The sequence below is a fragment of the Mus caroli genome, unplaced genomic scaffold (assembly GCF_978045245.1).
Source record: "Mus caroli unplaced genomic scaffold, Mus_caroli_1 scaffold_19, whole genome shotgun sequence".
Lineage (NCBI taxonomy): Eukaryota > Metazoa > Chordata > Mammalia > Rodentia > Muridae > Mus > Mus caroli.
This window is the reverse complement of record NW_028227274.1, coordinates 18,624,699-18,640,119: the sequence shown is the minus strand read 5'-3', so window position 1 is coordinate 18,640,119 and position 15,421 is coordinate 18,624,699. Positions and strand designations below refer to the sequence as shown.

Below are 15,421 nucleotides of genomic sequence, written 5' to 3'. Positions count from 1 at the left end.
CCAAAGTTGAATCAAGATCAGGTTAATGATCTAAACAGCCCTATATCCCCCAAAGAAATAGAAGCAGTCATTAATAGTCTCCCAACTAAAAAAAGCCCAGGACCAGATGGGTTTAGTGCAGAGTTCTATCAGACCTTCAAAGAAGATCTAATCCCAGTTCTTCACAAACTATTCCACAAAATAGAAACAGAAGGTACTCTACCCAACTCATTCTATGAAGCCACAATTACTCTGATACCTAAACCACAAAAAGACCCAACAAAGATAGAAAACTTCAGACCAATATCCCTTATGAATATTGATGCAAAAATCCTCAATAAAGTTCTTGCTAACCGAATCCAAGAACACATCAAAACAATCATCCATCCTGACCAAGTAGGTTTCATCCCAGGGATGCAGGGATGGTTCAATATACGGAAATCCATCAACGTAATCCAGTATATAAACAAACTCAAAGACAAAAACCACATGGTCATCTCGTTAGATGCGGAAAAAGCATTTGACAAGATCCAACACCCATTCATGATAAAAGTCTTGGAAAGATCAGGAATTCAAGGCCCATACCTAAACATGATAAAAGCAATCTACAGCAAACCAGTAGCCAACATCAAAGTAAATGGTGAGAAGCTTGAAGCAATCCCTCTAAAATCAGGGACTAGACAAGGCTGTCCACTTTCTCCATACCTATTCAACATTGTACTTGAAGTCCTAGCCAGAGCAATTCGACAACAAAAGGAGGTCAAAGGGATACAAATTGGAAAAGATGAAGTCAAAATATCACTCTTTGCAGATGATATGATAGTATATATAAGTGACCCTAAAAATTCCACCAGAGAACTCCTAAGCCTGATAAACAGCTTCGGTGAAGTAGCTGGATATAAAATTAACTCAAACAAATCAATGGCCTTTCTCTACACAAAGAATAAACAGGCTGAGAAAGAAATTAGGGAAACAACACCCTTCTCAATAGTCACAAATAATATAAAATATCTTGGCGTGACTCTAACTAAGGAAGTGAAAGATCTGTATAATAAAAACTTCAAGTCTCTGAAGAAAGAAATTATAGAAGATCTCAGAAGATGGAAAGATCTCCCATGCTCATGGATTGGCAGGATCAACATTGTAAAAATGGCTATCTTGCCAAAAGCAATCTACAGATTCAATGCAATCCCCATCAAAATTCCAAATCAATTCTTCAACGAATTAGAAAGTGCAATCTGCAAATTCCTCTGGAATAACAAAAAACCTAGGATAGCAAAAACTCTTCTCAAGGATAAAAGAACCTCTGGTGGAATCACCATGCCGGACCTAAAGCTTTACTACAGAGCAATTGTGATAAAAACTGCATGGTACTGGTATAGTGACAGACAAATAGACCAATGGAATAGAATTGAAGACCCAGAAATGAACCCACACACCTATGGTCACTTGATCTTCGACAAGGGAGCTAAAAACATCCAGTGGAAGAAAGACAGCATTTTCAACAAATGGTGCTGGCACAACTGGTTGTTAACATGTAGAAGAATGTGAATCGATCCATTCCTATCTCCTTGTACTAAGGTCAAGTCTAAGTGGATCAAGGAACTTCACATAAAACCAGAGACACTGAAACTTATAGAGGAGAAAGTGGGGAAAAGCCTTGAAGATATGGGCACAGGGGAAAAATTCCTGAATAGAACAGTAATGGCTTGTGCTGTAAGATCGAGAATTGACAAGTGGGACCTCATGAAACTACAAAGCTTCTGCAAGGCTAAAGACACCATCAATAAGACAAAAAAACCACCAACAGATTGGGAAAGGATCTTCACCTATCCTAAATCAGATAAGGGACTAATATCCAATATATATAAAGAACTCAAGAAGGTGGACTCCAGAAAGTCAAATAACCCCATTAAAAAATGGGGCTCAGAACTGAACAAAGAATTCTCACCTGAGGAATACCGAATGGCAGAGAAGCACCTGAAAAAATGTTCAACATCCTTAATCATCAGGGAAATGCAAATCAAAACAACCCTGAGATTCCACCTCACACCAGTCAGAATGGCTAAGATCAAAAATTCAGGTGACAGCAGATGCTGGCGAGGATGTGGAGAAAGAGGAACACTCCTCCATTGTTGGTGGGATTGCAAGCTTGTACAACCACTCTGGAAATCAGTTTGGCGGTTCCTCAGAAAATTGGACATAGTACTACCGGAGGATCCAGCAATACCTCTCCTGGGCATATATCCAGAAGATGTCCCAACCGGTAAAAAGGACACATGCTCCACTATGTTCATAGCAGCCCTATTTATAATAGCCAGAAGCTGGAAAGAACCCAGATGTCCCTCAACAGAGGAATGGATACAGAAATTATGGTACATTTACACAATGGAGTACTACTCAGCTATTAAAAAGAATGAATTTATGAAATTCCTAGCCAAATGGATGGACCTGGAGGGCATCATCTTGAGTGAAGTAACACAATCACAAAAGAACTCACACAATATGTATTCATTGATAAGTGGATATTAGCCCAAAACTTAGGATACCCAAGATATAAGATACAATTTGATAAACGCATGAAACTCAAGAAGAATGAAGACCAAAGTGTGGACACTGTGCACCTTCTTAGAATTGGGAACAAAACACCCAGGGAAGGAGTTACAGAGACAAAGTTCGTAGCTGGGATGAAAGGATGGACCATTTAGAGACTGCCGTATCCAGGGATCCGTCCCATAATCAGCTTCTAAACGCTGACACCATTGCATACACTAGCAAGATTTTGCTGAAAGGACCCAAATATAGCTGTCTCTTGTGAGACGATGCCGGGGCCTAGCAAACACAGGAGTGGATGTTCACAGTCAGCTATTGGATGTATCACAGGGCTCCCAATGGAGAAGCTAGAGAAAGTACCCAAGGAGCTAAAGGGATCTGCAACCCTATTGTTGGAACAACATGATGTACTAACCAGAACCCTGGAGCTCTTGTCTCTAGCTGCATATGTATCGAAAGATGGCCTAGTCGGCCATCAATGGAAAGAGAGGCCCATGGGACTTGCAAACTTTATATGCCCCAATATAGGGGAATGCCAGGGCCAAAAGAATGGGAATGGGTGGGTAGGGAAGTGGGGGGCGCTATGGGGGACTTTTGGGATAGTATTGGAAATGTAATTGAGGAAAATATGTAATAAAAATATAAAAAAAAAAAAAAAAAAAAAGAAAACAGCCTTCATGCCTCCTCCTCACCCAACTGTGATCCTTCCTCTGCCAAGTGCAACCAACTTCACATGTTCTGTACGACCAGACTCTCGCTTCTGATTCCAGGATGGGAGAGTGAGGACAGAAGCTATTTCAGGTGAACTGAGCATAAGGCTCTTAAGTTGAAGGATTGAATCTCCTGAATAAGAGACTGAGAGTAAACCTGGCAAGATAGCACAAACACCAACACTCAGGAAGCAGAGGCAAGTAGATCTTTGTGAGTTCAAAGCCAGCCAACACTTACAATAATACCCTCCCCATACCCTCTCCAAAAGAAAGAAGTTGAGTGTGTAAATGAAAAACATTTGAGTGTGGCAACTTCTGGCTACCGTGTTCTGAAAGCTCTTAAGTCAGACTGTGTCCTCTACCATTGACTTCCTTGGATCGTTTCACTTCTGAGATACAGTATTTGCCTTGCTTTCTTGTCCTTTTGGTAAAACAGTTGGCATCTGCCATCACTTTGAAGATTTCAAAATTACAAATAAACTATTTTTGTAATAGTTTGCCTCATTTATTCTTGTACTTTAGTTACTTTTCTGTTGCTATGACAATACACCATGACCAGGGGACTTATAAAAGAAGCTTTTAACTGGACTCACAGCCTCAGAATGTCAAAGTCCACGATGGCCCACCAAAGGCATGCAGCAGAAACAACTAAGAGCTCTCATCTTGACTCACATATAGGAAGTAGACAGAAAGCATTAGGGTTGGTGGAAGACTTCTGAAGCCTCAACACTTGTGACACATCTCCTCCTACAAGATCACATCTCCTGATCTTCCCCCCAAACAGCTCCACAAACTAGGGACCAAGTATTTAAAGATATGGGGGGTAAGGGGATTCTCAATCAACCACCACAGCAGAGGAGACCTGAGCACACCAGACCTAAGTCTGCCTGCCCAGCTTCAATTCTGCTGACCAACCTGTTTCCTTCTCCTGCCCTGCTCTTGCCAGTCTCTGGTATCCTACCCCAGATGCTCCTGACTTAGCTCAGGCATTTAACATCATGTGCCTACATCCTATCTTGTTGGTTTGGGTTTACTATGTTCTTTCTCATTAGTTGTTAACAATCTATCATTTTTAAAGTAAACCAATTTGTTGGGAGATTTTCCTGCTTTCTTAACAGCCCTGCCAAGCCTACAGAGGACTCTTACACTCTGCAGACAGCAGTAGCTTGGATAATGGGTTTCTAAGAGAATTATGTTTGGTCTTTAAGCCAAACTTGTTGAAATGTTTGACTTTTAATAAAAGTGAATAAGAATAGGAAAGGAGAGAAGGGACCTTAAAGGGAAATCAAGGCCCAGGTCTTAAGGGACTCTCTAATCAGGGAATTTAAACTTCCCCTCGAAGCAACAGGAAACAGAATTGAGCTTTTCAGCAAATCAGTGGCATGACCAAATTTATATTTATATTCTAGATCAAAGTTGCACAAGGTTTGGAAAGATCAGGGAGAACCCTGAGGCAATGATGCAAGCCTATGATGCTAAAGGCCTGAGCTAAGACAAGAGCTGCTGGGGTAGAGTACCAGAGACTGGGGCAGGAGAGAGAAACAGATTGCTCAGCAGATATAGAATTGAAGGGGGCAGGAGGACTTAGGTCTGGTGTTAACTTTCACAGTGTGTGAGCGAGCGGGGTCAACTGTACTGCAGTTGTACACTTGAGAAACTAAAAGAAAGGGTTTTCAGTGTGATTGTACCAGAGAAATGGTGTTTGTGTTGAGGAGGGGCTCAATACCATGGTTTGATACCCTATACAATGTATATGTGTATCAAACATTATAAAGTACATAATTGGTACTACAAACATTACAATTGTTAAGAGCACTAGGTGCTCTTTCAGAGGATCTGGGTTCTGCTTCCAGCACCCACATCGCTATTAAAAACTGCCGTGACTCCAGTTCCAGGGATCCAAATACCTCCCCAAACCACCATATGCTTCTGTGTGTGTATGGCACATAAATTAATTCCCCTACCCATGGAGAGAACATCTAGGATAAGAGGGCCAATAACTGGAAGAAATTATACTTACTAAGCATTCCTGAGAAGATACATATACAACAGAAACCAAGAAAGAGGAACCTGTTACAGAAGACAGCCCAGGAGGCAAGTCACCAATGCAAGAGGACCTTGAAGTTCAGGTAATCGCCACCAGGTGGAGTGTGGTCTCTGGGTTAGAGTCTCTGCTAGCCCAAGTTCCCACAAATATGTTAACCTGACAGACACAGGTGAGCTTGTGTCTGTCACCTGGTCTACAACTCCTGGCAGAGCCAGGAATAGGATTTCCATGCATAAAGCCGAGAAAAGGAAAGGAGTCGGGAGGGAGGAACGGCTTCCTGTCTTGCTGCTTGCAAGGAAACCTCCAGCAAGGCTCTTGGTCTCATTGTCTTGGGTGTCTTAACGTTTAAAAACAAGTGAAGTTAGCCTGGCCTTTTCAGTTCCTCTGACTGCAATATGATAAACAACAAGAAAAAAAAAATCCAAAGAAAGTATCTGCCTGACAGTTTCACAGCCTGGGAAAAACAAAATGAAACAATGAAGGTTCTTGTAGTCCCAGACCTAACATTCCAGCAGGTTTGGACATATTTGTAAACTAAGGTTGCAACAATATAGCCAAGTGTGGTAATGGATTCGTAAGTGTCCCACCCACGGCCATATGCAGCCAAGAATAGCTATGAATATAACCTAACAGAAAATTGTGAACTTGCTCAAAACAGAATGATATTGGGAGTATGGTGTGTGTGTGTGTGTGTGTGTGTGTGTGTGTGTGTGTGTGTGTGTGTGTGATAAACTTTACAGACAAGAACATAGTGGCACAATGTAGTCAGAAGGTCAAAGAGTCTGGGGGAAGCACAGAGAAGCCCTGACTGCTCCAGAGTTCTCAGTAGGAGGTAACCCTAGGATGGACTTTACATCTGAGTCCATGTATTCAAGAGATCATGGTGACAAGAATCCGATGTTTACAGTGCCAAGGCCTGGAGGTGTATTCCATGTGCATAAAAGGAAATAGATACCAATGGAAAAATAGGCATAGAGCAAAGAGCTACCGACTCACATATTCTATGCTTAAGCTTTATTTAGTTCTCGAACATTTCTAGACACAAGCGTGCCAGGGGTTCTTATATGCTACTTACAGATACTTACTCATTTAATCCTAGCCCCCCCCCAAAAAATCCTATGCAGCAGTAATACAGTCATCCCCCATGCCATTTTACAGGGAGAAAACTCTCACAGAGGCTTAGTAGCACCTTGTATCTTCGTGAGCCTATCAAGCAATGGAGTGGTGTTTCTAGCATATATTTTTGTGGTTGTTATTTTTTGGTTTTGTTTGGTTTTGGCTCTTCAGCCTCAGTTGTTGTCCATACTGTCTGTTGCAGGGTGGGCCAATTAGATTTTCAAGTAGGAATAAGCATCTACTTTGCATTTTAGAAATGTCTCCTGGCAGTGGAGAAAAGGTTAGGATGCAGGGTTTGGAGTGGATACTGGTGGAGGCTTCAATAACCCAGGCTTCAGAGGGAAGCCCCTGGTTATTAAAGTAGCAGGTGAGTTAAAACACGGGTGGGTAGGCAGGGTCATCGTGGGAGAGTGGACTACATTAGAGTCTTAATGTTGAACCAAGGGAATGGACAAGGCTGAAGTGTCTAAGGCAGGAGATAGGTCAGGGAAGGCAGTGTAACATTTTTATTATTTGATGTTCTTCTGTTTCCAGGAGAGCAGAGTTTTGTTTCTGTAAACTGTTTTAGCATTCCATAGCCTTTTAAATCTTTTGTGGCCAGGCACTAATCCAGGAATGCTTATGGTAGTGAACCAGGTCATCAGGCTTGGTAGCAGGTGCCATTGCCCATTGACTTGGAGGCAATCGCCCCATCACTCATCTTAAATTCTTTCCAAATGAAGGCAGGTAAGATGCCTCAAATGGTAATGAAGAATGCCACCAGGTGACAGAAGCTTGACGACCTGAGTTCAGTCCCCAGGGACCCCTTGGTAGGAGGGGAAAACCAAGCATGTCTTCTGACCTCCACATGTGTGTCATGGTATGCCACAAATTCCTTACTTCATTAATTTTTTTTAAAAATGTAATTTTCATAATTCTTAAATGCTTCCCAAATGAACTTTTAAATGACCACAATGCCCCACCACCAAAAAATATATATTATAAATCAGTCTCTCGTGCTCGCTTCGGCAGCACATATACTAAAATTGGAATGATACAGAGAAGATTAGCATGGCCCCTGTGCAAGGTTGACACACAAATTCGTGAAGCGTTCCATATTTTTGCTATGCCAGTGCCTGGCAAATACAGAAGTGAATGCTCACAGTCATCTATTGGATGGAACACAGAGCCCCCAATGGGGGAGCTAGAGAAAGTACCCAAGGAGCTGAAGGGGTCTGCAACCCTATAGGTGGAACAACAATATGAACTAACCAGTACACACCCCCCCCTCCCCCAGCTCATGTCTCTAGCTGCATTCGTAGCAGAAGATGGCCTAGTCAGCCATCACTGGGAAGAGAGGTCCTTGGTCTTGCAAACTTTATATTCCCCAGTACAGGGGAACACCAGGGCCAAGAAGTGGGAGTGGGTGGGTAGGGGAGCAGCACAAGGGGAGGGTATAGGGGACCTTTGGGATAGCATTTGAAATGTAAATGAAGAAAATATCTAATAAAAAATTAAATCAATAGCTGAAAGAAAAAATAAAATGAAGTTGTTCCTCTAAAAAAAAAAAAAAGAGAGATCAGTCTGTCCACCCTTTTCTATTATATAGAAGTCAGGCAGTATGAACCTCAGAGACCATGGCCCTGGGGTAATACAAGCCTCATGGAAGTCCAACAGAGTCTATTTGCCAACTCTGGGCAAGTCATCTTGCTGCACTTCCATTTTATCATCTGTAAAATGGCAATCACATTGTGTATACCACAATGGGTGTGTGCAAGAATAAGACTCATGGCTGTGGAGTGGCAACTGTTGTAGGTTGATGCTCAGCAGGTATGAGCCTTCTTCTCATCTCTGGCCATACTATAAGGAAACCATGTTTCCCTGAAGGAACTTGAATTGTCAAGAAAAGAAGCTCAGGAGACAGGCTCTTCTTTGGCTTTGGACCTTCCACACAACCAAAGGACACCAGGCATTAGTGGTGCCCACTACAAGGACTCAGGGTAGGAGTTTCTTATGCCAGGATGAACTCATAGGGCAGTTCTCTGAGTTCTAGTCCTGGAATGTCCATCTTCGTAGTATTATAACCTTACAAAAAGTGACCATCTCTACAGGTGAGTACAAACCACCCCTACTTGTGAATATTAACAATACTAAAATTATCTGAATAAGATTTAATGGGAGGGGGCTGGAGAGATGGCTCAATGGGTAAGAGCACCCGATTGCTCTTCCGAAGGTCCAGAGTTCAAATCCCAGCAACCACATGGTGGCTCACAACCATCCGTAACAAGATCTGGCGCCCTCTTCTGGAATGTCTGAAGACAGCTACAGTGTACTTACATATAATAAATAAATCTTTAAAAAAAAAAAAAAAAAAAAGCCGGGCGTGGTGGCGCACGCCTTTAATCCCAGCACTCGGGAGGCAGAGGCAGGCGGATTTCTGAGTTCGAGGCCAGCCTGGTCTACAAAGTGAGTTCCAGGACAGCCAGAGCTACACAGAGAAACCCTGTCTCGAAAAACCACAAAAAAAAAAAAAAAAAAAAAAAAAAAGATTTAATGGGAAAGAACTACTTAGGCACATATCTTAGAACATACCAAATCCTTTACACTGTTTTGAATGTTTTTTAAATCTCCTTTAGTAAACTTTCTTTTTTTTTTTTAATTAGGTATTTTCCTCATTTATATTTCCAATGCTATCCCAAAAGTCCCCCATACCCTCCCCCCCACACCCCTACCGACCCACTCCCACTTTTTGGCCCTGGCATTCCCCTGTACTGGGGCATATAAAGTTTGTAAGTCCAATGGGCCTCTTTCCAGTGATGGCCCACTGGCCATCTTTTGATACATATGCAGCTAGAGTCAAGAGCTCTGGGGTACTGGTTAGTTCATAATGTTGTTCCACCTATAGGGTTGCAGATCCTTTGGCTCCTTGGGTACTTTCTCTAGCTCCTCCATTGGGGGCCCTGTGATCCATCCAATAGCTGACTGTGAGCATCCACTTATGTGTTTGCTAGGCCCCAGCATATTCTCACAAGAGACAGCTATATCTGGGTCCTTTCAGCAAAATCTTGCTAGTGTATGCAATGGTGTCAGCTTTTGGAAGCTGATTATGGGATGGATCCCCAGATATGGCAGTCTCTAGATGGTCCATCCTTTCGTCACAGCTCCAAACTTTGTCTCTGTAACTCCTTCCATGGGTGTTTTGTTCCCAATTCTAAGAAGGGGCAAAGTGTCCACACTTTGGTCTTCGTTCTTCTTGAGTTTCATGCTTTTAGCAAATTGTATCTTATATCTTGGGTATCCTAAGTTTCTGGGCTAATATCCACTTATCAGTGAGCACATATTGTGTGAGTTCCTTTGTGATTGGGTTACCTCACTCAGGATGATGCCCTCCAGGTCCATCCATTTGTCTAGGAATTTCATAAATTCATTCTTTTTAATAGCTGAGTAGTACTCCATTGTGTAAATGTACCACATTTTCTGCATCCATTCCTCTGTTGAGGGGCATCTGGGTTCTTTCCAGCTTCTGGCTATTATAAATAAGGCTGCTATGAACATAGTGGAGCATGTGTTCTTCTTACCAGTTGGAACATCTTCTGGATATATGCCCAGGAGAGGTATTGCAGGATCCTCCGGTAGTACTATGTCCAATTTTCTGAGGAACCACCAGACTGATTTCCAGAGTGGTTGTACAAGCTTGCAATGCCATCAGCAATGGAGGAGTGTTCCTCTTTCTCCATATCCTTGCCAGCATCTGCTGTCACCTGAATTTTTGATCTTAGCCATTCTGACTGGTGTGAGGTGGAATCTCAGGGTTGTTTTGAGTTGCATTTCCCTGATGATTAAGGATGTTGAACATTTTTTTCAGGTGCTTCTCTGCCATTTGGTATTCCTCAGGTGAGAATTCTTTGTTCATCTCTGACCCCCATTTTTAATGGGGTTATTTGATTTTCTGGAGTCCACCTTCTTGAGTTCTTTATATATATTGGATATTAGTCCCCTATCTGATTTAGGATAGGTAAAGATCCTTTCCCAATCTGTTGGTGGTCTTTTTGTCTTATTGATGGTGTCTTTTGCCTTGCAGAAGCTTTGCAATTTTATGAGGTCCCATTTGTCTATTCTTGATCTTACAGCACAAGCCATTGCTGTTCTATTCAGGAATTTTTCCCCTGTGCCCATATCTTCCGAGGCTTTTCCCTACTTTCTCCTCTATAAGTTTCAGTGTCTCTGGTTTTATTTGGAGTTCCTTAATCCACTTAGATTTGACCTTAGTACAAGGAGATAGGAATGGATCAATTCACATTCTTCTACATGATAACCACCAGTTGTGCCAGCACCATTTGTTGAAATGTTTTGAATTATTTCTTAACTTGGTCTAACGTTGGTTTTCATTTTCTCACATTAATTGTAATTCATCCCATGTTGACAGAAGGTTGACGTTGTATGGAACTTAGAGTTTGGCAAACTTCAGGGAAAGCTGTCCACCCTTACCTGCTGGTGAGGTTAGCCTCCCTCATGAGTAGGCTTAGGAGTCCTTCAGCCTGCACTTCACTCACAAGATCCCAGCCTCCCATCTAGAGCCTAGTCACCCACTCTTCCTGTGTTTACCTATGCTAAGGTAGAAAATCCTTCTGGATCCTTCTCAGGGTCCTTCCAGGACCATTGGCTTATGGTAGAAACGTCCTCCCAGAGGCTTCCTGGGCTCCTGCAGGCATATCCTGCTGCTCCCTGTCTTCTTTTGAGGAGGGGAGGTGCATGGGTCAAAGCCAGGGCCTAGTGGATGTGTATAGTGAAGTGTTGTACCACTGAGCCACACTCCCAGCCTGTGTTATCTCTTGCAGGGTGACAGAGCGTCAGGTCTGTATTCTTAGCTTTCTGCATCTACCTAAGCTTTCTACTATGGACAGCAAACAAAGCTGTTCTTTTCTCCTTTTAAACAAATTTAAATTCTAAAAGCAAATGATGCTTTTTTTAAAACTTCAAGTTCTTCTTGATCTGAAGGCTGTGCAGCTTCTCCGTGACGCTGTGAGGAATGATTCTTGCTGTTCATTTGTCTAAAGCCACAGAATCTGCAATCCCAAGAGTAATATTCATTGTAGACTCTGAGTAATGATGTGTTGGTGCAGCTTTGAGGACTGTACAAAATGGACCAGTCTGGGGCATGGAGAAAACTCAGGGTTCTGCATGTACTGGGTGGGCAGGCTTATGGAATACTATGCTGCCTTCTCCACTTTGCTCTGAATCTAAAACTACACTCCCAGAAGTCCATTCTGCTGAATGAAGGACATGCATATCATTTACATCACAGTTTCATTGCTGTTTTGGACAAGGAAGCTGTTGATCTGTGTTAAACCTCCTCACTTGGCTGCATGAACAGCAGTGGATCAGATTCCTGCAATTGAAATGAAAGGGGGAAACTGAACTAAGTCATACAACTAAGCACTTAATTCCATGCCACCTCCCAAGTGATAGAGGTACAGGCATACATCACCACACTCCGTTGATACAATGCTTGGGATTGAACTCAGGATTCACTCGTGTTAGGCAAGCATTCCACCAACTGAGCTACATCTTCAGCCTCCCTCCTGCTTTCCCTAAATTATCTCTTTACTCGGTGCATCTCAGAGGAAAAATCGGACAACCATATATGCATTGCCCCTTGGGAGCCTTTGTATCAGGCTCAATGATTGTCCTTTGAGAAGAAAGTGTGAGAAATGAATACTTTCCTTCTACCCCCTACAATGATGGTGCCATTACAAAGAGATATGCAGCCTTCCAACAACAGCCATCATAACCTTCTCTGACTGGGCCACCATGCCTCTGAAGGGGGCAAAGACATCCAGAAGAATGTCAATCGCTGTGCCATGTAATATAGCATAAAAAAGCAGCTAACCCAAATGACCCTCTGAGAATGGCTACATAAATTATGGCCCATCTGTAGAGTGAGAATACGGTAGAACTGGAGCCCCTAGATAGGCAAGTTACCAGCTGCAAAGCATTCATTATCTCTAGAATGTTCTTACTATCTAGAAAGAAAGTGTTCAAATATGTGTTTACATATGCACTTTCTGACGTCTAGCCAGTTAGACTAGTGACTTATGAGACACTGCCCATAAGGATTTAGGGGAAAAGATAATTCATTCACTGTATGAGACACTTTCAATAATTTGACTATTAATTCATTAAAATGAGTGACTATTGTGCTGTGCATGTGCTCATGGGGGGGCATATAGGTGTGGGCAGGAGTGTGTGCAAGTATAGTGTCTATAGCATGGAGTCTAGGGATCGATGTTGAGTACTGTTCCTTGGGCACCATTCGCCTTGTGTTTTGAGATAGGGTCTCTCATTAAATCTGGAGCACACCAATTTGACTAGACTGGCTGTAGCAAGCTCCATGGACCCACCTGTCCCTACCTCTGACACTAAAATTATAAGCATGTGCCACCATGCATGGCCCTTTCCGTGGGTCAATGTTTTAGAAGTAAACAGTGAAAAAGAGGGTGCTAGATATGGGGAGGGGAAACAAGGAAAAGTAGCAAAAAATAAATGAAAGGGGCTTTCGGGAATGGAAAGGTGGTAGGGGAGGGAACAGGAGTGACGCATAGAAAAAGGTGGCTGCACATGTTAGTATAGCTGTGCACATGGATGGAAACTCACAGGGAATTGTATGTGTCAAAATGTACATACGAAACAAAAAGTGCTTAAGTTCCATATGGAGATCTCGCCGCTCTATAATTATGCAGTCTGAGTTCAACTCTACTCTCCACGTCTGTGTTTTAACTCTTACATGTCATCACTAATGATTGAACTTAAGAAAGCTGATGATTGTTGGTTAACTGTGATATACAAAATCACATAAAGATGTACATTATTTTAATCTTTAACCCAAAACTATTCTAATTGGAAGTGAGAAGTCCCCCAGTCCTAAGATGTTAATATTTGCCTAATATGGTGTAGTTTTTAGAAGATGGATCCAGGATTTCTCCCAACTCTGGGTCTCTGAGGCTTCACTTTCTATGCTACCATTACAGATTCGTGCATGGAAACTTTGAGATGGATACTACTATCCCCAGTCAGGAGATGAGGGGAAAAGGAGCTTAGACAATTTAAGTATGCTTTACCCAAAAGTTTATTACAGTATACGGGAAAAGAAGACCAAAGACTGGAGTGTGTGTCAGTGGTAGAGCACCTACCCTGTACGCACAAGACCTTGACCCTGAGTTCCACCTCCAACACAGGGCAGGGATGGACAGACTCAGGTGGATGTCTGCACATTACCCACAATAGTCTCCACTATTACCAAACTGATTATCTCCTTGGTAACACATTTAACAAAGCTCATTTCCGGGCTGGGGAGATCATTCAGCAAGCATTGGTGCTTCCCACCAAGCCTGATGACCCCAGTGCAGCCCCATGGTGTGAAGGGGAGAACAGATTCCTACAAGCTGACCTCAGACCCCGAATGTGCACCACAGCATGCACACACACCCTCACCCACAAATAAGGTAATATATTTTTTAAAGAGCCTATTTCTAAGTAATATAAAAGGAGAAATTTACTTAGGTGTACAAGGTCCAAAATGTAATTTTAAAAAAGGAAAAAGGGCCTAGCATGTGCAAGGCCCCAGGTCTGATCCCCAGCACTGTATAAACGGTGAACACCTGTAACCTCAGTAACCCGGAAGCAAGAGCAGGGCAATCCGGAAGCAAGAGCAGGGCAATCAAGGAATCCTACACAGCGGGCAGGCCAGTGTAAGCTGTGTGGAAACCTTCTCTCAAAACAAAATTTAAAAATAAATGATTAGAAAGACAGAAAGAGAGGGAGGAGTGAAAAGAGGAGAACGGAACTCGGGAAGAGAGACCCACTTTCTGGATAAAGCTTGTGTTCTCTGGAATCTAGCTTAGAGAATGCATCTCCACATCACATCACACAAAGTTCATGGGACTGTCCCTCAGTGTGTTCTCTCACCCCTCATAGCTATTACTCCAGAGAAACTTTCAACTTCACGGGAAAAGGAGGGCTCTAAGGCTATATAAATAAAGACATTGTGCAACAGACCGTGTGGATTGTGGGAAGGCAGTTAAAGCACTTGCCCTCTGCGTTTTAGGATGCGCTTACTCATCCATGATGTTCCAGGGCAGGGGAAAGTGCTGCTGGATGACAGATAGGCCATCCTTCACAGGTGAGGCCTGAGCCATTGACCCGTCATCTGGAGGGCATGACATTGAATTGCCAGGCAGCAGAGGTGATGGATTGGCACTGGTCTCTGTGTGTTCTCCGTTCCTTTGTCCCACTGTGAGCGATGACAAGTATTTGAGGGCACTGGAATTCAAGAGGTGGTATTGTCATGATATACGAGATTAGCAATAGCCTCTGCAACCTTAGAGCAAAGACAAAGAGCAGGAGCCTGTGCAAACCCTGAGAACGTGTGACCCATTTTCTCTCTGGCTTTATACAATTGAGCGACGAGATAAGAAACTATGCGAAGCTGTTTTCAATGTCAGCAACAACTCATGTTTCCATAAATAGGATAAAACAGAGAACTCAAGCACAGTGCCCTGAGCCTAGTGTGAGACAGGCTCTTTTTACGGTATGTGTTAGATTTATATGCCCCTGTCTCTGTGCTTTATAACAAGGCCATTCTGTCAGCATGCCCTTAGAATAGGACAGAGGCAATATTTCCTTCTGGCGGGAGGCAGGGATATAGGGGGAGAGAGATGCAGTTTTATCATACAAAGGAGCTAGAAGAAGGACTCACCCCCAAGAGGCCCTTAGAGAAGATAAGTGGAGAAGGGTAGATGACTATTTATCTAATAAACCTGATTGTAAGCAACAGGTGAGCTAGCATATAAACTACCTTGAAGTCATCAGGAAACTCCAAAGAAACCTGCATCAAATTGCAAATGATATGGCTTCCCTCTAATGATAGATATTAATTATACAGGGAAGATTGCAATAGGACCATAAAATGGGTGTTTGTATCTTCATTATTCAGTATTTCCTGCCTTGATGATAAAGCCACAATGACAGAATAGCTTTT

General features: G+C 42.7%; 1 non-coding gene across 1 annotated transcript; it reads left to right on the top strand.

The window, feature by feature from the left end:
- The first annotated feature begins 7,400 nt into the window (after positions 1–7,400).
- LOC115029937 (U6 spliceosomal RNA) lies at positions 7,401–7,507 on the top strand. Its single transcript, XR_003835498.1, has one exon. It is a non-coding gene; the product is annotated as a U6 spliceosomal RNA (small nuclear RNA).
- Positions 7,508–15,421: the final 7,914 nt, after the last annotated feature.